The sequence below is a fragment of the Phragmites australis genome, chromosome 8 (assembly GCF_958298935.1).
Source record: "Phragmites australis chromosome 8, lpPhrAust1.1, whole genome shotgun sequence".
Classification (NCBI taxonomy): Eukaryota; Viridiplantae; Streptophyta; class Magnoliopsida; order Poales; family Poaceae; genus Phragmites; species Phragmites australis.
Genome location: NC_084928.1, coordinates 28,776,102 through 28,799,009, shown reverse-complemented (window position 1 = coordinate 28,799,009; position 22,908 = coordinate 28,776,102).

Below are 22,908 nucleotides of genomic sequence, written 5' to 3'. Positions count from 1 at the left end.
GTTGAACTCATTAAAAACCCAAATATACTTTTAAATTCTTGGAGTTCTTCAAATCTAGTTTTCAATAAAGTGATTGCCATGTCAACCATAACAAAAAAGTAATCAACTTCAAAAGCCCTCTTAGCTTGCAAATTTGCTTCATCACAATCAGTTTCATCAAACTGTTTCTTTCTAATAGAACAACGCTTTACTGAAAATGATGCCTTTACACCCATTTCAGATGCAATATCTTTGGTTATGATCATACTAGAAGCAAATCCTTCATTTCTATAGCTGTGAAAGTAATTCATTATGCCTTCAATTTGCTGTAAGGTAGACTCAATGCACATAGACGGTGATTGCAACTTCTTACTCACAGTGTTAACAGCAAATAAAATATCATGCCAATAACCATACCAAGTATAAACTCAAAGCTACCAAGCACTTCAAATAAATTTTTTGCATCGCTCTTATCCTTGGGATCGGTATCATCAACTTCCCTTAAGTTCAACAAAGCTGACCTTAGCTCAGGAGCTTGATACCTAATTGCTTTAACACTTTTGGTTCGACTCTCCCAACGAGTATTGCACAATGATGTCACAGTTAAACTTGGAACATGTTCAAGCAAAACTTTTCATCTTTTCGTAGAACTAGAAAACAATACATATATCCGTTGCACAATTCCAAAAAATGAAATAGTTTTAGCATAGGATTTAGCCATGTCACAAAGAGTAAGATTAAGACTGTGGCAAGCACATGGCATATACAAAGCTCTTCGATTAATATCAAGCAACCGTCTTTGCACCCCCCCCCCCTTATGTTTTCCTTTCATGTTAGAGCCGTTATCATAACCTTGACCCCTAATATCATCAATATTAAGACCAAAAGACTTGATGAAATCAATCAATACATTGAAAAGCCCAGAACCAGATGTATCATCCACCATCAAGAAACCCAGAAAATACTCCTCTAATTTTATTTTGCCATCGGACATATTCACACATCGAACCAACAAACTCATTTGCTCTTGATGACTCACATCTGGGGTACAATCAAGGATAATGGAGAAATATTTTGCCTCTTTAATGACCTTTATGATAGAATTTGTAATATCAGAAGCCTAAAGAGAAACCAACTCATTCTGAATTTTATGACTAAGATAATGATAATGAATCTCATTATTTTGAATACGTCTAAAATGGTCTGGCATCACCAAGTCAAATTCTGCAACCATCTCAACACAAGCTAAGAAATTGCCATTCTGATCATTATAGAGTTGCTCTTTGGATCCTCTAAAAGCCAAATTACGTTTACCAATAAATTTGACAATGGCAATTATTCTTAGTAAAACTTGCCTTATACGTTCTTTCTCCTTTGCGATTTGTTGTTGTAAATCTTTGTCAATTGTTTCACTTTTTCTCAATCTAGCTCTCAGTTCATTCCAAGAGGTCATGTTAGTAATATGCTCGACACTAACTTCATGTTCTTTTAGCCTCTCACTAATATGCCTTCAATCTGTAAATCCATCACGCCCCAATGAACTCTTGCAATTTCTAGAATTGAAAATCTTACAACAAAAGCAAAACACTCTATCAACGTGCTTTGAATAGACTAACCATTTTCTGTCATGAACCTCCCCATTGCTCATTTTTCTAGAGAAATGAGCATACGAAAAATATCTTTGAGTTGTCATCTAAAGGGAATACAATATTTTCTTCTCTTATAGGCCCCTTCTCCACTAATATGTCCCTAGTTTTGTTATCAAGATTATCCCAATTTCTTGGATCATAAATATCCATAGTAAAAACCAGCTGCTCATCAACACTAGCAGATTCTGTAGCAGATGAATTAAATATGTTCTCATGACCACTTACATTGTTATCATCCTCGTTGATGTCAACATTGTCTTCCGTAGGGGTAGGGCCCTGGTCTTCATCGTTCACATTAGTTTGTTCCTCCATAGCAACTATCGTCCACTCATCTGGGTTTCTTGAACTGCCTGTATTACTCCTTAAAAATTTGTCCATTGCCCCCTTCTGTGATTCTATTAACTCATCCACCTGTTTTCTCTTTTTCCTTTTTTTCATTACCCGATACGTACTTTCTCAATGACATGATACATAGGATGAACTGATAATTGAAAAGATTAACATGTTAGTGGTTGAACTCATATAAATTACAAAGTTACAAAACTAAAAAAGATCAGATTAATTGAAACTAATCTAAATCTTACCAATTAGTTGGCTAGGCAATTAGGCAATTACTGATTACTGATTCGTCCAAAAGAGATAAGGCTTCAAGCTAACTTGACAAAGCCAATTAGACAATTAGCCAAAACCAAAAGTGTCTGTCACTATCTATCACTAACAAGTACAATTGGCAAAGCAACGATGGCATCATGGCAAGATGCCAAGACACCAGGTCCTTCAGAGTGTAAAGGCAACATGCAGATACAGTACAACAGCCACAGTACGTAGCTTGGCTGCAAATTCTCTGATTAGCTAGCGCAAAGTATAGTGTACAGAAAAGAAAGAAAAAGTTGTATATGTACGAACCAACGCGAGTTATATATATTATATGAAAGTAAAACATACACAGTACATGGATCGATCAGTAATCGGCAAAGCAAAGATGGCATCATGGATTCATGGCAATTGGCAAGGCAAGACAAGGTGGTGTACTGGTGTTGCTGCTGCTCACCTGAATTGAATCAGTAGCGTCACATGCAGATGAGGAGCAGATCGATCGCCAAGACGCCAACTCATTAGTCGTTACTCGTCTAGTGGTCTTGCACGGCAGCCGGGGGCGACAGCGAACGGGCGAAGCGGCCGTTGCAATGGAGACTGGAGTGGCGACTGGCGAGGCAACGCCGCGACGGCGAGGTGGGTTCTAGCCTGCTAGCCGCCGCTCATACGGCAGTCTTCTCCGGTCGATGCGCATGCGCCTCGAGCATCGAGCAGTTTTGGCTGGGCCTTGCTGCGACGCGCAGCACGTAGACAGTGGCGCGTTTGGAAATGCTGAGAGCCTCACCGCGATGGGCTGTTGCCTGCTGGGTCGGCGCTGGGCTGGGTGAGGCCTTGGCGCCTTGCCACCCAGGGTAGGTGGGGGCCCTACGAGTTGGGGGGCCCGGAGTGGCCGCACTGCTCGCCCCCCCCCCCCCCTCAGGGCCGGCCCTGAGCCCATGCATGCATACATCTAAATGAAGCTTAGATATTGGGTCCAGCTTGGCCCCTACATATATATCTATATTCATTTAATTTATGCAGGAGACATGGACGGAGCTACAAGTAGTCCCGGTAGACTACTCTATGATTTTGGTATTTTTTTTGTTAGTAGTTCTTAGTTCCCAGCGACCCAGACCACATCCATGCCCTGTTGTCATGGTCGGCAGCAAAAAAGGGCTAGCTTGGGCACGGACTCGGCTCATCTGACCTCATGGGGTGAAGCCAAGGGGTGAATTCACCCCAAATCGCATCGTCCGTTCGAGAGCACTTCATCAGACGGCCGTGAAGTCAAATCCCTGACTTGTCGCATCTTGACCTCAACTCCCACCTCAGATAGTTGCCCAAATTCCCCAACCTACACCTATCGGCACTTCCATCGATCCATCCGAGCCTGCCCTGCACCCACCGCTGGACTCCACCCGTGCCGAGCACGTCCCCACACCCGCCGTCGCTTCCATCATGCCGTCCGAGCCTGCCCCACACCCACCACTGAGCATGCCCCTGTAGCCTCCACCAAGCATGCCCCCGTAGCCATCGCCGAGTCCGCCACCCCCAACGCACGCCATCGAGCCCTGCCCCCGCACTCACCCCTGCCGTCGAGCTGCACACGCCACCGAACCTGCCACCGAGCTAAGAGGTTTCGCAAAGACGAGGTCAGGATCAGCTACTTGCTCGAATCAGGCAGCTTCCGGTAATCATGTCTATTTCTTTTGTTTTTTGGGATTTCTCGTGTTAATTTGTGCAGATGGTTGCTTTACTGTTGTTGCAGGCCAGATACTTCTTTCAGCATCTAATTTGCGGCATGATGAACTGCCACTTCATGATAAAAACAAAAGATTGATCTTTTGCAGCAAAAAAGCTACGCCATTTGTGCTGATGAAATGAATGTTCAATGCAAATTTGTTGTGGATTTGTAGCAAATTTGCCATTGATACTTGAAGCTTGAGAACACGCTGCTGGTAGCGATGATCCTTTGATGCAATTTGTGTGATTGTGAGTGGTTTAAATTGGTGATGATGAGCAGTCGGTCTTTTTAATATGGACCTGCCGCACGGCTGGAGCTCCGACGGTAATGAGATGAACCACCAGGGCATCTTCCATGCCAGCGGTGAGGGCTCAAGAAATCCCTTGTCTACTACCACGGCAGCACCGGCAGAGGCACCTTGACCGACTGGATGATGCACATATGCTTCCTGCCTGTATTTATGTATTGATTAGATTGTATAAATTGCAAAAACAATTGCATAGACTGTATGGATTGTAGTGTGATGTACTTATGTACTAATTGCTAGTTGGTAGATACATTTCTGAAATCAGTGGTGTATTGTGATGTACTGATGTATTCCAACCCTTCCACAATCCAGTTTGCTACATTCCAGTTTTCGGAACATGAATTGTTCCAGCTCGGCATACCATCTTAAGTTTACCTACCTTTCTGTGATAGCTTTATTTGCTTTCTGAATAAACAGAATTGAAGCTGTAAGGAAGTGGAACTACCTCTGTAATTGTTAATTCTAATCCACACCAGCACACATGCAACCAACTTCAGAATCCAATTTAATGCAACCAGCACACATGGAACCATCTCATTGAAGCTAACCTGCTGTTGTTGTGCCTGCGCTTGTACTGGAAGCACCAAGTTTTTTCTCAGTTACCCATTTCTAGTACATATGCTTCCTGCCTGCCTTTCTGTACTTGATCCTTTCTTAATGAATTTTATTTTGCACAATCTCATCTACAATTATGCCTAAAAGAAAAAAAGAAATATTTTTTAAACAAGATTCCTATAAATATGTACATACAAAATATGCTGAGATGACAGTGAATGCCATGCATCATGTACATACAGAGTGATTCAGAGTTTCACAACAAAATAAAACAAAATAATGATGACGCATAGATGATTCTCATCTTTAGATCAAAGCCATCATCTTCAGCAGCAGCAGCAGCAACAAACTCATCATAATAGTTCTTCAGTGCTAAGGTCATTGGTAATTGGTCCTTGTAAAATTTAAGTTTATGTGCTAAGGTCTTAGTAATAATAAGATCACTAAATTTGTATGTTTACAATATGAACAAGATTACCGTTAATAGTTGAGTGAAGCTATCGATGACCCTATATTCTTCAACACCATCATTAATAGAAGCAACATCCTCTTTTACTTGTGCTTCCACACCATCATTCCTAGCATAGCAGCCATATTTGGATTTTTAATTATGCTTTTTCCCTGATTATCTTGTATAGTTCCATGACGTGCTTCCCGTGTCCACTGCTTTAATACATATTGTGCCAATAGATACTTAATAATAATCAAATTAAGTACTTTCAAAGCATGAGCACACAATAGTCCAATCCTACTAAATTGGTTGCACTGACATAGAACTGTTTAGTCCAAAGGGTTACCAATAACTTTGTACTCCTACTCATAGGTTAATTCTCCATCAAGGCTCCCAACTGCAATAAGATATCCATTATTTTCATTCAATACTCTAGTGCATGATGCCATGGATCTTTCATATTCAGCTGGGAAAGCTTCAAATATAATGGGTGTGTACAATTTACTTTCTTGCAACAAAATAGGTATCCTCATTTTGATTCTAGATAATTTTTTCCTTGAATCAAATTCTGACTCTAGTTCTTTATTTCTCTTTCCTTGCACCACCCTTTCAAAATGCTTTAGAAATCGAATGATATCAAAATCTGATTTGAAATGGTCCTTCAAGTCACTATTTAGACTCCTGTGTACTTCTCATTCCCAATGTGAAAACATCCTTCATGTAGAATTCCGCCTATTTTTCTTTGAACTTGCAGATGCTATCTAACCAAGTTTGCTTGTGCACCTTGCTCCTCATGGCATCAAATGCTTTTCAAAAGTTGTCGTGTCCTCATAGTCATACATGCATGTGCTAAAATCTGATAGAATACTTGACCCTGTACTCATACCTTCATCCCCCTGCTGAGATAAAAGGTTGATAGCATTCTGCATTATGTGAAATGTGCATAATCCATGCCATGCTTCTATGAACACTTCTTCAATTTCTTTCCCCATTGCACTATCTTGATCTATAGATTATTTTAGGTTACCTCCCATTATGTGCTTTTAGAAAGGTATCAAATAGCCACTTGAAGGACTAAGATGTCTCATCGTACAAAAGAGCTGCACCAAAAACTACGATTTCTCTAAAATGGTTGAATCCAACAAAGACATCAAAAGGCATGTGCTCCTTGTTTGTTCCAAAAGTAGTGTCGATTGTCACAATGTCACCAAAGTATGCATAGTCCACGATGATATTAGCATCAGCTCAAAAGATATTTGCTATATGTTCATCATAGTCCATTTGTAAAGCATATTGGAATGAACGGTTCTCGGCAATTTTGTCTTGAAAATACCTCAACATACTTCCAGCTTCACCATATGCCATCTCACGTTGACGCTTAGTGCGCAAATAGTTTTTGTGATCACGACGAGTCTAGCTGAGATTAAATGATCCACCAACTTGTTGACTAGCCATCTCATGTGTAGCTTCAGGCCCAATTCCGGAGTCATCGACTGTTTTAGTTTCTAAAGCTTATAATTCTAAATTTTTCTTTGTGATGCCATCAAGTGTAAGGTTTTTGGCAAGTGAAGGATGTGATCATGATTTAGAACAAGATCAGTCACTTCATAGTTTTTCACCCCTCGGTCTAGTACAAGACTCATGCTTACTTCACAATTGGTCCTAGTTTCAGCTCGAGAACACTTTACCAGATGATCTCTTTTATCTTGTTTACGACAACCCTCTTTTACACAAACATAACTACATGATATAACCTTAACATCAGACTTCCTTTTATTTGTGTACCTCTTTCTGACCTCAAAACCTATGTGACCTCCATATGTTACCCAAAATTTCCAAGTAGCATCAACATTCTGGAACTTCATCCCAAGTTGAGGCACCCAACTAGCTACCGTCCTCTCTCTAGAAAAACATGAACATTTTACTAGTGCAACATTTAACAAGCTGAGAAACTAAGTTGAAATGTGTTTTGGTTTACTTGGGATGAGTGATTGACATTGATATTTATTTGGTTTGATGATCTTCGGTTTTGCATGAGCTTTGATGTGATTTGAATAGATTTGGGATTTCATTTAAGCATATTGATTATAGACTAACCTGAATTAGAGTTGAAGATATGTATTTGCTTGTCTCATTGTGTGCAAGTGATAGATGCAACTTGGCGATCGACGGTAGGATGATCGGGGCCAAGCAGAGTCCTTGGTGCCAGACAATCGAGGAGGCCGAGTGAAGTCAAGGGTGATCCTAGCTGAACACGTGGAGATCAAGTAAAGCATGAAAGACGGATGGAGACGACGTGTTGATAAAGTCAAGCGAAGGAGATGTTAGTGCAAGTGACAAAGCGACCCGAGGGATTAGAAGTGAGAGAGACTTACCGGCGGTCAGGATCGCAAGACAGAGTACATGTGTCGACATCAGAGCACTTGCTTAAGGTGTAAGAAAGTGTGGAGTCACACTTTGGGAAGTATGCTAGGGTTTCGCGGTTTGGCCTCAAAACCGTGAGAAGACTAGAAGAGTACGTGACACCATCATGAAGCTTGTGTTGAGCTGAAGCTAAGTCGTGAAGGCATCTTGGTTGTCCGATAAATCGAGAAGAAAATAGACCAAAATACCCTCGGAGGTAGGTAAGAGTGTACTACAAGAGAGGAGTATTTTGGAAAAAGCTTTGAAACTTAGGGGTCAAGTTTTCTAGACTTATAAATACAGGGGTAGGGCTATGAGGGGAGATGAACAGGCTATTTTGAGCCCCTTATGCCATCCATATGAGAGCCTTGTACTAGAGTTTTAAAGGAGAGAAAGAGTAGTGCTTAGCCTATGTATGAGATCAGAGTTTTGTAAAGAAAAATCTTTATAATCTATCTAAAATAGGGCTGACCTCTGCTGCAATGAAGTTTATTTTTTTTCATGTTATTGTGCTCACATCCTTCTAGTTTTCCTCTATTGGTTCACTTGCAAGTTTGCAAGTCTTTCGGTTTCCGAATTTGATTTTCGTTTTGATTTTTGGGCTGAAATTTCAGCACCTTGTGAGGTCATTCTTTTTGTTGCTAGAGGCATAAAATTCACATACACACGCTTATGTGATAGGGTCTTGAATTCTCTTGCCTCTAGATAATCAATTTGGAGAGTTTCGTTGCTCGATGTTCATCTTTACTTGTTTCTTTGAAAGTTGTGATCTTTTGAGTGCTAAAACACATGGATTGATCTTAAATGAAACCTATAGTTCATATACCATCCATGGAGTTGTGTTGCCTCGATTTTCTCTTGTTAAAACTTCTCTCTATTTTTTCTTCTACTTGAGTTCTGAGGTGTGTTGGGTGATCCAAATAGGAGAATACCATCAATTTTGTAAGAAATTTATTAAGGCGTCTATTCACACCCTCTAGTTATCAATATCGTTCCTACAATTAGTATTAGAGCTAATTTGATCATTTGTTGACCTTAACCGGCTTTGTGATCCGTATGGAACAATGGAGAGAAGTGGGAAAATTTCATTCTTCGATGGTCGAGATTTTTCGTACTGGAAGATGCACATGGAGGCTTATCTCCTAAGCAAGGAAGTACAATATAGGAGATTGTGGACTCCAACTATGTGATTCTTGTTGCTCGTTCTTCTCCAGCCCAGGTTGAACAATATGAGGCCAACAACTAGGCTCGTAATATATTGTTCACTGGTCTGAGTCATAATGAGTCTGACAGAGTTCAGCACCTCCATACTGCTCATGAAATCTAGTCGACTCTTAGTGTCTTTCATGAGGTCACTAATCAGATTAAGGCCAGACGCTAAAACACTTACAACCAAAAATACCAAATATTTGTGAAGGGGCCAGTGAATCTTTGGATGATATATTTGCTCATTTTGATGGAATTATGAGCAACCTTAGATACACTGGTATTTTACCCTACTTTGATCATGAAAGGGCAATCAAGCTTCTCTATGCTCTTGACGTAGCACATGGGAAGTGAAGATCTCGAGCATTGTAGAGTCACCAAGTTACAACACGTTAACTTGTGATGAACTCTTCAGCAAACTCAAGTCCATCGAGATAGCCAAGGTGGCTCGGATTGGCCACAGAATCCCACTGTATTAGAACATGGTGTTGGTTTCCTAACCAAATGATGGCAATCAGGCTCGAGCTAGCTTTTCTTGTGCTAACACCTCACCGAGTGGTTTTATACCGAGTGGTTTTGCTTTGTCTTCCTTGGTTTCTATCACAGAGGAGCAAATAAATGCACTGGATGATGAGGATCTTGCTCTCATCGTGAAAAAGTTCATCTGCTTCTACAACAATAGGAGAGACCGGAGGAGAGGGGACTCTCGTGCTTGTTTTGAGTGTGGTGATACCACTCGATTCAAGGCGGATTGTCCCAAGCTCAAGAAGAGGGAGGACAGCGATCATGACTACAATAAGCACAAGAAGAAGAACAAGAAGCCATTCTTCAAAAAGAATCACGATAATATGGCTAATAAGGCAGCCAAGGTGGCTTCTAGTGTGTTTGTGACAGCTCTCGGTGACATCGACACCTCATCAAGCGAGGAGGAGAGCTCGAAGGACGAGGAATCGCAAGTGAAAAACAAGAAAAAGGCCAAGGACTTCACCAGCCTCTGCTTCATGGCGGACGACAACAACGACAGCGACCCCAAGCTTGATCCCTCCAAGGTATTACCTTCATACGACCAGCTTTCCATCAAAGTCGATACCTTGAATGATGCTCTCGTTAGGCATGATATGTTACTTAAGAAAGTTATGCGTGAGTTGAAGGAGCTTAGGCCCAAGTATAAGTCTGTTTCTTTTGAGCTTGAGTTGCTTAGGTCTAGGCCCAAGGTTGAGGATGAGGATTGTGAGAGTTGCTTGGTTTTCATGAGTGAGCTTGCCGAGCTTCAAACTGTTCATACTCAAGTCACCAGTCAGCTTGAGACTGCTGAGAAAAAGCTCCTCAAGTCACCAGTCACTACTCTCTTAAGCGCTTGCAAGAATTGCCCTTTGCTTTCAAAGGATGCTGAAGTGAAAGACAAGTGCATAAAGGAGCTAGAGTCTAGATTAGAGAGTGCTGAGAGCTCTACGGATGTACAACCTAAGTGTCCCACCTACATGATCCTCAAGGACAAGCTCAGCTGGGTTAGAATGCAAGTTAAAATGCTCATGGCTGAAAATGAGTACCTCCTTTCTCTTGTAGAGAAGTGCTCAGAAGACAAGGGCAAAATGGATATGAACTTAGCCAAGACCAAAATGTGTGCTCATAAGCTTGGATTAGCTTTGGGTTTGGACTTTGAGAGAGTTGCTTACACCAGTTCTGGCAAGACTATATGCACCCCACCCACTACCCTGGAGTCGAAGAAAGCCAAGATCAATGCCTCACAATCTATGCCAGAAAAGAACAAGCATACACCTCAACCTACAAAGAAGAAACCCACACCCAAGAGAGCTCCACAGCCTAAGATGATGGCACCTATGAGAGAACCTATAGTGACTGGCAATCGAGTTCCCGAGAGATACTATCACTGCATCTACTGCCAGAGAGGGTCACCTTGTTGTGTTTTGCTATTTCTGTAGGAGAGATTAGAGGCGTGAGTGGGAATGGAATATCTGGGACATGTACCGCCCCTCTGTTGGCGTACATGAGCCTTTTCCCCGCTCTTACCCATGAGTCTCTAGCATTTTTCTGTCTTTTCCTAGAGGCGTTGCCCGACGTAGATTTTACCATAACTTATATGGTTTTGGTCCATGTGTAAAAGGCTTGCAGTCCTAGCGCTTAGGCGGACCATATTTTTCTCATCGTGGTACTCGCCCCAAGTGTATTAGTGTTAAGTTACATGCACCTACTATTTCTGTTTCAGGGCAGATGACCCAGTATTGGATTCCCAGGAGGTTTTTGACTAACCCTAGTACTGAGCCATCCATCTTCTATTCTTCTTCTATGTAGGTGGCAGGTAGAGGCCTAGAGAATAAGTGGCTCATTCACTCTGATTGTTCACGCCACATGACTGAAGATTCATCATGGTTCTCCAGCTTCACCCCAGCAAAGCATCACGAGTACATCATTTTTGGGGATGATCCGAAAGGTAGAGTGAAAGCCAAAGGAATGGTAAAGGTAAATGAGGGTTTTACTCTCAAAGATGTGGCTTTGGTTGAGCATCTGGGATACAACCTGCTTTCTATATCTCAGTTGCTAGATGAGGACTTGGAAGTGCGTTTCAAACGCAATACTTCTCGAGTTCTTGATTCTTTTGGCGCTTAGATTTGCCAAATTTCTAGAGTTGGGAGAGTTTTTAGAGCCGATTTTTCTGAGTCTCTTGGTTATACTCATTGTTTGATTGCACAACCTTCTTCTAAGCTTTGGATGTGGCATAGGAGACTATGCACATGATATTTGATTTCCTTACTCTTTTTAGTGCCCCTAGGTTTGATCCGTGGATTGCCTACACTCAAGTTTGAGAAGAACCTTGTTTGTGCTCCTTGTCGGCACAGCAAAATGGTTGCCACTCCTCATCCACCAGTCAATATGGCGATGACTAAACGACCGGGAGAACTTCTCCACATGGACACTATTGGTCTTTCCCGGGTTCGTTCAGCGGGCGGAAAGTGGTATGTTCTTACCATTGTTGATGACTTCTCTCACTACTTTTGGGTCTTCTTTCTTGTGAGAAAGGATAAAGAGTTTACACACTTTCAGAGCTTAGCTTTGAGATTGTTCAAAGAACTCCCTGGTGTATTGAAAGCAAATCATAGTGATAATGGCACCGAGTTCAAGAACTATCTCTTTAATACTTTCTATCTTGAGCATGGTATTGAGCATCAATTTTCTGCCCCACGTGTTCCTCAGTAGAATGGCGTGGTTGAGAGGAAGAATCATACTTTGGTGGAGATTGCTAGGATGATGCTCGATGAGCATAGGACTCCTAGGAAGTTTTTGGTGAAGGCCATTAGCACGGCGTGCTACATCTCCAATCGAATTTTCTTGCGCTCGATCTTGAATTTGACTTCTTATGAGTTACGTTTTGGGAGGAAGTCAAAGGTTTCGCATTTGAGAGTTTTTGGGTGTCGGTGCTTCATCCTAAAGCATGGAAATCTTAAAAAGTTCGAGTCGCGTTCTTCCGGTGACATTTTATTAGGGTATCTCTTCATGGTCATTCTTACATGGTCTTTAATCTTGACACTAACACTATTATGGAGTCCTATGATATGACCTTTGATGAATCAACCACTTGTGCTAGTCCTGTCTTTGAGTATGCAGGTGATCAGGAGATAAGCGAAAGCATCTTTGTAGATGGTGACCTTCTAACTTTCAGGGATGACAAGGATGATCCACTACTTCCTACTACAACTCTTGCTCCCGAGCTAGTTCATGCCTCTTGTACACCCGCAGAGGGTCCTGCAGCCTTTACTTCCACTTTAGCTGCTTTCGAGCCTGCACCAGTAGTATTTGAGGGGAAGATCATCTCACAGCATGAAGCTTCTCAACATATTCAGCGATGACACCCTCCATAGATGATGATCGGCGACATCAATTAAAGGGTAACAAGGTCAAAATCTGCTCATTTCACTGATTCTGCATTTGTTGCTTTCTTTGAGCCATATGATGTTGGATATTCTTTATCTGATTCGAGTTAGGTCAATTCCATGCATGAAGAGCAAGAAAACTTTGAGAGAAACCAATTTTACGTCCTTTTAGAGCCACCCCCAAATGTTTACACCATAGACATCAAATGGGTTTTCAAAAGCAAACAGGAGGAGGATGGGTCTGTAGTAAGAAACAAGGCTAGACTGGTAGCTCAGGGTTCCACTCAGGTAGAGAGGATAGACTTTGGAGAAACCTTTACACCAGTAACTAGGCTAGAAGTCATTAGTATCCTCCTTGCATTTATGGCGTCCCGAGGTTTCAAATTGTATCAAATGGATGTCAAGAGTACTTTCCTAAATGGTTTCATAGAAGAAGAGGTACATGTCAAGCAACCCCTAGCTTTGAGCATCCCAAATACCCTCATAGAGTATATAAGCTTCCTTAAGCAGGCACCTAGGGCTTAGTACGATAGGCTTAGGTCTTTCTTGCTAAGGCATAGGTATGTGATGGGGTCAACTGATAAAATTTTATTCACTCTTAGGCATGGCAATGATTGCTTACTTGTTCAAATTTACGTGGATGATATCATTTTTTAGTGGCTCTTCTCATGCACTTATGGATAAGTTTGTAGAAACTATGAGCAGGGAGTTCGAGATGTCAATGATGTGCGAGCTCAACTTCTGCCTTGGACTTGAAATCAAGCAGTGCAAACAAGACACCTTCGTCCACCAGGCGAAATACACCAAGGATCTGCTGAAAAAGTTCGACATGAGCGATGCAAAGCTATTGGCGACACCGATGGCTACCTCGACCATGTTTGATCCAAATGAAGATGGCGAGGATGTGGACCAACAAGAGTATAGGAGCACGATCGGCTCCCTCTTGTACCTGACGGTGATAAGACCTAACATCCACTTCACCCTATGCTTGTGTGCTTACTTCCAAGCTTCACCGAGGACGTCTCACCGCCAATCGGTGAAACGCATTCTGAGGTATCTCAAGCATGCTCTCGAGTATGGCCTTTGATTTTCTGTATCCTCTTCGCTTTCTCTTCGTGGCTTTTCGGATGCATATTTTGCTAGTTGTAGAATTAACAGGAAGAGTACCTCTAGTACTTGTCATTTTTTGGGTACTTTTCTTGTGTATTGGTCTTCTCGCAAGCAATTTAGCGTTGCGTAGTCTATTGCTGAAGTTGAATATGTAGCTGCTACTAGCTGTTGCTCGTAGATTTTGTGGATGGTTACTACTTTGAGGGATTTTGGGTTAGATTTCATGAGTGTGCCACTTTTGTGTGACAACACTAGCGTCATAAGCTTAGCCAATAACCTAGTTTAACACTCCAGAACCAAACATATAGATGTGAGATTTCACTTTCTAAGAGACCACAGTGAAAAAGGAGATATTGAGTCGAGCTACATAGATACTCAACACCAGCTAGCCGATATCTTTACCAAGCTTTTAGATGCAACAAGATTTACCTTTCTAAAGGGAGAGGTTGGTGTGTGCCATCCCTGTGATATTGTGTGAGGGGGCTGCCTTTGTACATACTCTATCTTACTATTATTGCATTTACATTGCATAGTATTTTGTAAGATAATCATTGTAGCAAGCTTCATTTATATGTTCTTTACACTTTCTTGTACTAGTTGTGAATTTATGCTAAGTGTAGTACATGTATAACAATTTGTGCAAGCTTAGACTCTTATTTAAACATGGCATAAAGGGAGAGAAAATTGCATTTAACTAGAAATGAAAAGGCAAAAAATAAAAAAATATGAAATTATCAAGGAGGAGCATGTGTTTTGTGTTTTTGAGTTTTTCTTGCTCTTTTGAGGTTTTTGGCTCGTCTTTGCCTCTCTTAGGATTTTTGCAACTTTTATTACACCAAGTGACATATTTTACTCTTTCTCGAGTTTTTGGTCACTTGGATGAGTTTATCTTGTCTTAATTTTTTTTAAACCAAAATTTTTGTGCTTTTAGGGTTGTCAATGCACTCTTCAAGGGAGAGATTGAGAAACCAAGTTAAAATGTGTCTTGGTTTCCTTGTGATGAGTGATTGACATTTGTATTTATTTGGTTTGATTATATTTGGTTTTGCATGAGTTTTAATGTAATTTGAATTGATTTGGGATTTTATTTGAGCATATTGATTATGGACTAATTGGAATTAGAGTTGGAGATATATGTTTTCTTGTATTATAGTGTGCAGATGATGGATGCAACTTGGTGGTCGGTGGCGGGATGATCAGGGCCAAGTAGAGTGCTTAGTGCTGGACGATCAAAGAGGTTAGAGGAGTCAAGAGTGATCCTAGCTAAACATGTGGAGGTCAAGCAAAGCATGAAAGGTGGATGGAGATAGCGTATTGATAAAGTCAAGCGAAGGGGATACCGGTGCAAGTGACAAGGCAGCTTGAGGGATCGGGAGTAGGAGAGACTTGCCGAAGGTTGGGGTCGTAAGATGAAGTACACGTGTTGACATCGAAGCGCTTGCTTAAGGTGTAAGCAAGTGGGGAGTCACGCTTTGAGAAGCATGCCAGGGTTTCACTATTTGGCCTCAAAACCGTGGAGGACTAGAGGAGTACATGGCACCATCGCAAAGCTTGCGTTCAGGCAAAACTAAGTTGTGAAGGCGTCGTGGCTGTCCAATGAATCGAGAAGAAAATGAACCAAAATACCCTCGATGGTAGGTAAGAGTGTAGTAAAAGAGGGATATTTTGAAAAAAAAAGTTAGAAAACTTAGGAGTCAAGTTTACTAGGCTTATAAATAGAGGGGTAAGGCTATGGGAGGAGATGAACCAGCCATTTTAAGTCTCTTGTACCATCCATATGAGAGCCTTGTGATAGGGTTTTAGAGGAGAAAAAGAGGAGTGCTTAGCCTATGTATTAGGTGAGGGCTTTGTGAGAAAAAAAAATTTGTAATCTGTCTAAAATAAGGCTGACCTCTGCTACAATAAAGTTTAGTTTTTTTCATGTTATTGTGTTCACTTCCCTCTAGTTTCTCTCTATTGATTCCCTTGCAAGTTTTTTCGTTTCCAAATTTGATTTTCGCTTTGATTTTTTAGGCTAAATTTCAGCACCTTATGAGGTCATTCTTCTTGTTGCTAGAGGCATAAAATTCGTATACACACTATATGTGATAGGGTCTTGAATTCTCTTGCCTCTAGACAATCAACTTAGAGAGTTTTGTTGCTCAGTGTTCATTTTTTCTTGTTTCTTTAGAAGTTGTGATCTTTCGAGTGCTAAGACACATGGATTGATCTTAAATGGAATATATGGTTCATATATCATTTGTGGAGTCATGTTGCCTCGATTTTCTCTTGTTAAAACTTCTCTCTATTTTTCTTCTTCTTGAGTTTTGAGGTATGTTGGGTGATCTAAATAGAAGAAGTTCATCGATTTCGTAAAAATTTGTTGAGATACCTATTCACCCTCCCTCTCTAGTCGTCAATCTCGTTCCTACACAAACATATAACTCATGTGCATATAACAAACTTGAAAGTGGTATTGTTTACCCGTTGGATCCATGGTGCTCTCCACCAATCCTAGTTCACAACTCGCCCTCAGAATCCGACCTCGCAACCGTCTCCATGCTCCTGAGCCTAGTTTCGTGAATAAAGTTATAGAACCAATTCTACATTACTATTATGTGGTACAACAAAGATTGGGATATCCATACCCCTTTGTAGCCATTGGAGGTGCTCCTATTGTCGCACCTAGCACATCCATCCAAAATTAATCAATTCCATGCCCTCCTTCGCGTCGTTCCTGTGTGACACATAGCTGCACCTACATGAGCATCTTCGGTCTAGGTGGCTAGCTGGACCGAGCATCCTTGTGATACAATACATCATGAACTATTAGTTTAGAAAAAGGAAATGCTAAGCATTATTATACTGCAAGTACAGGATTAGTACCTTCATTGGATTTCTTGGCTTGCATGTTCTTGTTCTACTTCTCCTTGACCTCCTTCTACCTGCACATCACCACCAAATCAGACCAAACTAGTCCAACAAAAGTAAGTAACCAAAGGAATGAAAAATCAACAAGAAATGGAACAAGAGAGGAAGCTACATACTCTAGAGGTAAACTCCGAAGTCAGATTACCAATCAAATCAAATTAGTATTAGAATAATACTCAACTCCGTTTCAGAAAAGAACCAGAAATACTTTCTCTAAAACAGAAGGAAGCCAGATCATTCAAAAATATCATCCAAGAAGCATCAGATCAATCAATCCCCAAGATCACAAGAAGCTACTTGCCTGCAACAATCTTGAAGAGGAAAACAATGAGAATCAATCTGAGCTGCCTGATGAATCTTTAGAGTCGCAGACAAGTACAAAGATTGAATATTTTCGATCAGAGCCAACACAAATCACACCAAAGAAAGAAAAGATTGAATATTTTCCAACATAAAGATTGAATCGTTTAAAAAACATACTCTGGAGGTCGAATTCATGCTCTGATCGGGCCGCTGGCGGAGCTGGATGGGTACGCGGCCAGGCTGGTGGCCGAGCTGGGCGAGCCAATCCAATTCCGAGGATCTGATCATGTGCATGAGGATTGTTTTCCTGCAAAGTTTTCCCATGTATTTGATGTATCATGTGGCGAGGCTGAGGCTGAGATGAGGCGAGTTGGCATCTGACTTCACAGCTGTCAGATGAAGCGCTCCCCGAACGGAAGGCACAATTCAAGTTGAAGTCACGAGCCGAGTCCCTCGGACACTCGGTAGACGGTAGCTTCTGTCACGACATTGGAATGGGATCACCTAACTTCACAATGGGCTGAAGTCAGGTGACTTCACTCCACCATGAGACATTGAATCACACGTGAACGGTTAGGATTTAATGCTACAGTGTTGCTACAGTAGCATGTGGCCATTAACTTTGCTACATAATTTAGCGCTACAGTAACTATACTACCGTGTTTACCGTTAGGATATTGTTCGCCTTCTCACAATCCAACATCCAGCATCCCCAAACTTCCATCCGCATCCATCATCCCGGAGCGCTGTCGCCGCAGTCCCCAGAGCCGTAGGAGCGGAAACCGCCACCGAAGCGGTACCAGTCGAGCTCGTCCACGCACCGCTCCCTCGGTATGTGGGTAGCATCATCATCTTCTGCGTGGTCAGCTGCTTGGGCTCTGGTGCCGGCGCCACCCGCCACCCCGGCCCATACCTAGCGAACTCTAAGAGCGAAAGCGTGGTTCCCTTGTTCTTCTTCTTCGACTTATCGGTGTCTTCGCCGCCTACGGCGGCCTCACTGAGGGAAGCTGGGCAAGCCCGCTGAGGGTGCCAGGGCCGGGGCCGGGGCCGTGGGGCCTCACGCTCCTCCTCCTTGGCACACGTTGTCGCCGAATCCACCTCCATGCCCGGCCGCTCGCCGACCCTCGCGCCCACTGATCCCCCACACTGAGGAGCCGATCCAACTACCCACGCCCGCCAGCCAATGACCCACGCTTAGACTCGGAGTCTCGGAAAACCTAGCCGTTTACACAACCGAATCCTCAGTTCCCCACCCAGGCACCAAGGTAAAATGTCAAAAAAAATTGTCGTCTATGACATTTTGAATCGGTCAAGTCTTGTTATGGGTTTGTTTTTATTCCTGTATATATTGTGCTTTGTACCAAAGGTTATTCTACATTGAATGATCAATACATCTGTTTGGGATAGTGGTTAGTGCGTTTATGAATCAGTACGAGACTAGTTGCAGGAACTAGTATATGTGAGTGGTTACTCCAATTTATCTTTTTTTTAATCGTGTTTTTCAGTTTACTAGTTGAACTAGCATTCGGTACTTTTATAGCATGTGCAAATGTGCCATGAATTCATAACATGTGGCCAATCACGATTGCCCTTCAAGTCCCCTGCTATAGAGTCAACTTTGTCCATCATGATCTCTCATTTAGAGGTCCTTTTACACTACATCCTAAAAGCATTTAGAGGTTCATAGTCCATCAGTGTGCACTAAAAAACTTGGAGCCAAGGCTGACATATCTTCCAACAATTTGATGGATCAGCGAACTTAAGTTTTAACTTAGTTTTATATGAATTACAAATGTAGAATTGTTAAGACATGAAATGGAATGACGATATTGCGTCACTTTTCCGAAAACATAAAGTAAAAAAAAAAGATTGCAGATGGAAGATAAACTCAACAACAAGAATTACCTCCGGTTCTGATCGTGGCTCAAGGTATATTTACATATATAAGATTTTATTTCATATTTCTACTATTTATATTATACTTTTTGCAAATTTTAAACTTATTTGTTAAATTTATGATATGGAGAATTTTTAATATATTTATATTGTACTTTTAGTACATTTTATACTTATATACTAAATTAAAAAAATTACCAAGCACAGTAACGATTAAATCCTAGCTCTACCACTGCACCCAGGAAAATGGAAGTGACACCTTTGGTACCCAGTGAAGGGTCCCCATAGAAGCAACTATTATGAGTCCCATCGCGACCAATGGACAAGTTCACCACAGTTGTGAACTTGGTGAAGTGTCTTATAGTTAGGAAGTCCAATCAAGTACGATAAATTGGGTCTAGAAATAATCTTGACCTTTCAAAGTCAGTAAAATGCCACTCTGATCACTAAATTCTATAATAATGTATTCACAAAAGTTAGAAATTTGATGCTATGAAATTGCTCGTACGTTAGCATGCAAAACCTGTTGGGCGCATGTTTCATGTGCACGTAAATTTCCCGAGTGGTACATTGGGTCCCAGGTGTGTTCTACAATCAAGAAGAATCTTGCCCACTAATTCTACCAAGTAAAAATTAAATTATAAATCAGCAGTGTTGATACACGAGGAAAGAACTGGGATTTCTTTTTAGTGTTTCCATGGCTTTCACACTGAAAACCCCGAGATTCTGATAGCGAGGGGGAAGAGTTTCCAAAAAGTGTGTTGATACAAAAAGTACACATCTTGTATACAATCTTTAGCATCACACGCAAAGCATTTAGCAGCGGAGATAATTATTGTACTTTCGCAGCAACGAGCTACTGATTTACGAGTAAACTGGTAAATGATAACTAACCTGGTAAGCAGCACTTAGAAAATCCAGTCTGGCACTACAGCGACAAATCTTCATCAGCAAATCACACCCGGGAAGGATCACATCAGGGCAGGATCAGCTGACGGTTTGTCCTTAGTCATCGAGATCAAGAATGAGTAGCAACAGGAGGAAGAAGAATGAGGAACATGACTACAGGAGCTAGGTAGAAAAATAGTAGATATATATTGTGATCGATTGTTGGATTTTTTTCAATCAGTCATGACCCTCACATATTTAAAGTGCAGCAGGTCTTAGCTGTAAGAGATCAGGACTCCTAATTCAAACCAAACAAAACATACATATATAATTTGGCTATAACATATGAGTCCAAACTTTCTATAACTAACTTATCTTTCCTATTCAACCATGTAAATTCTCATATATCTACTCGAGTATCTTTTATTATAGTTTAGCCTTCTTCGATTTAACTACGTTTTTTATCCGAACATCTGTATGTATCACCGGGTCGTGGTCGAGGGTACTGTTTACTGATCGTAGGTACTGTTCATATAGTTAGGGTATTGTTTATCTGGTCGGAAAAATTAATCGGTGTAATGAACACGATAAATACTAAATCTTGTCATCAACACATGTGCACGTAAATTTTCCGAGTGGTAAACAGGTCCCATGTGTGTTCTACAATCAAGAATAATTTTGCCCACGAGTGCTACCAAGTAAAAATTAAATAAAAAATCAGCAGTGTCGGTACACGAGGAACGAACTGGGATTTCTTTTTAGTGTTTTCAGGGCTTTCACACTGAAAATCCCGAGATATGATAGCGAGGGGGGAAGAGTGACTGCATGCCACTAGCCAGAAGAGAAAACCCATCCAGCAGAATAACCTCATTAGCTCCACTCTTTGCATTTATCCTCTTCCCATTTGCATGCAGTGTGCAAAACATGCATGGCCACACAAAACATGCTACAGTGGTGGTAGTAGAATGAAACCGATCGATCGAGCAGCTAGTTTGCGAGCGATCGACCAGGTGTCCGGCCGCTGTTGCTTGCACTCGCACCTCATGGTTCATGGGTCACCAAACAGTGTACGCATCCAAAGGTCCAACTCGCTCGCATGCTGCCTCGCTCATGAGCTGGTTGGCCGGAGGCCGGTGTTCTCTGCGCCGAGAGTCTCTGCGGGGTCAGCACTAAGTAGCTCTCAGGGAAGTGTTGTTCCTTGCTCTGAGATGACAAAATTCGATGCCCAGATAGAAATAGTTCGTTTCTGTCGATCAGAAATGTCTTCCGTGATGTGGTTTTGTAGGAAGTGTGCCGTCCGCTACTTAAATTTGTTCTAAACGTATTACGCTAAGAGTTTGTTTGTTTGCTACTTTTGTTTTTGGATTTTTTTTAAAAGATGTGCTTTTAGTTTTTCTAAAATGTTGATTTTGAATTTTAGCTATTGATTTTTATAATAAATTTATAATTTCTCACCATAATTTAAAAAAATTATTCTCAGCTAGCTTCTCAATTTTTAATTCATTTTCTAGAAACAGACTTCGAACTCTTAAAAACTACTTTTCAATAATCCTATTTGGTTAGTTTTCTAACTTTTGGTTTCTGCCACCAGAAAATCTAGAAGTAGAAGTACAAGTAATACCTAACTTCTGAAGCAAATTAGCGCGGTGCTTGTGTGATGTGCTCCCTTCCTCTGTTCCTTATAATTAGCAGGTGCCGTTTTGAGTTAAAAAAGAGAGAGAACAACATAGGAGGAATTAAATTGTTTTTCATTAAGAATAATTGCGGCATGCAAGTTCGCAAGCATAGATTAGGAACAATTTTCGCAGAGAAGTAATCAAATTACAACAAAATCTACTACTATCTAAGTCATGCAGGCTCTTGAAGTTACTCCATAATCGCTGACTCAGATCATCTGGCTATCCATTCGTACGTAGATCTAATTATTTGACCGTTAACTATGCAACATCCAGGTATGAATGCCAAAACTCTTGTTTTCTTTCACAAGGCCATTAAAACAAATAAAAACAAAAATAGAAATACAATCATCAGATCCACTCGTCAATGATAAGTCTTAAAAAAAATTCTCTGCAGCATCAGACTAAATCCTCACATCAATGCAACCTGAACTGTAACAGCACTACACTAGGTGAAAAAGATCTTAAGTGATGAATGATAACCGTCATAAGTGACATGTTCTATACCCGTTATCTCAAACGCGTCACTGATGATTAATCATTAGTAACGGGGTATGATCCATCACCGATGATCACACGAGTGATAGGTCGTAACTTAGGAAGGTTATAAGTGATGAGTTATAATCTTAACTTGTTACTAATGACCAATCAAGTTTTTTAAATTTTTTGACATGAAAAAAATAAAAATAAAAATTGACCCGAGCTATCCCAAAGCAGGGGTCATTACCACTCATTATGGGTCACTTGATATTTTTAATATTGTTTTTATACTCTATATTCTATAGAAATCGAACCCGCGATCTCCTCTCATGAGCGAGACTCCCTTACCACCTCATCCTCGCGTGCGTTCTAAAGTAAATCGGATATTTTATCCTTTTAATTTTTTTTACTGAAAGTCACTAGTGACAGGTCTAATAATTACATAATAGTCACGGATCGTAATCTTGGCCCATATTGATGGATCGTAATCTGGGCCCATATTGATGACAAGTTCTACATATAATTTTTTATGAATATCTCAATGACAAGTTAGAATTTACATATAAAAATTTTCTTCCCAACCATATAAATTTCATCCAAAGTTGTACAAATATTTTATGAATTTATAAATATCTCATACCAACTATTATAATTTGATAGGTGATCCGGAGTGCCTTTATAAAATGAGTATATCTTGTGCATACGAACTCCGATTTCGACATCTTTGTTATTTTAGGACATCTAAAAAAAGTTACATTTATTTTTCTCCTACTATGTTGGGTTCAGCAATTTTTTTAGACAAATTCGTCTTGAAACATTAAGTTCTCGCGCCCTGAAGTTTTTACACCATTTTCGGGTATATCTTACATCAAACATAAGCAAAAA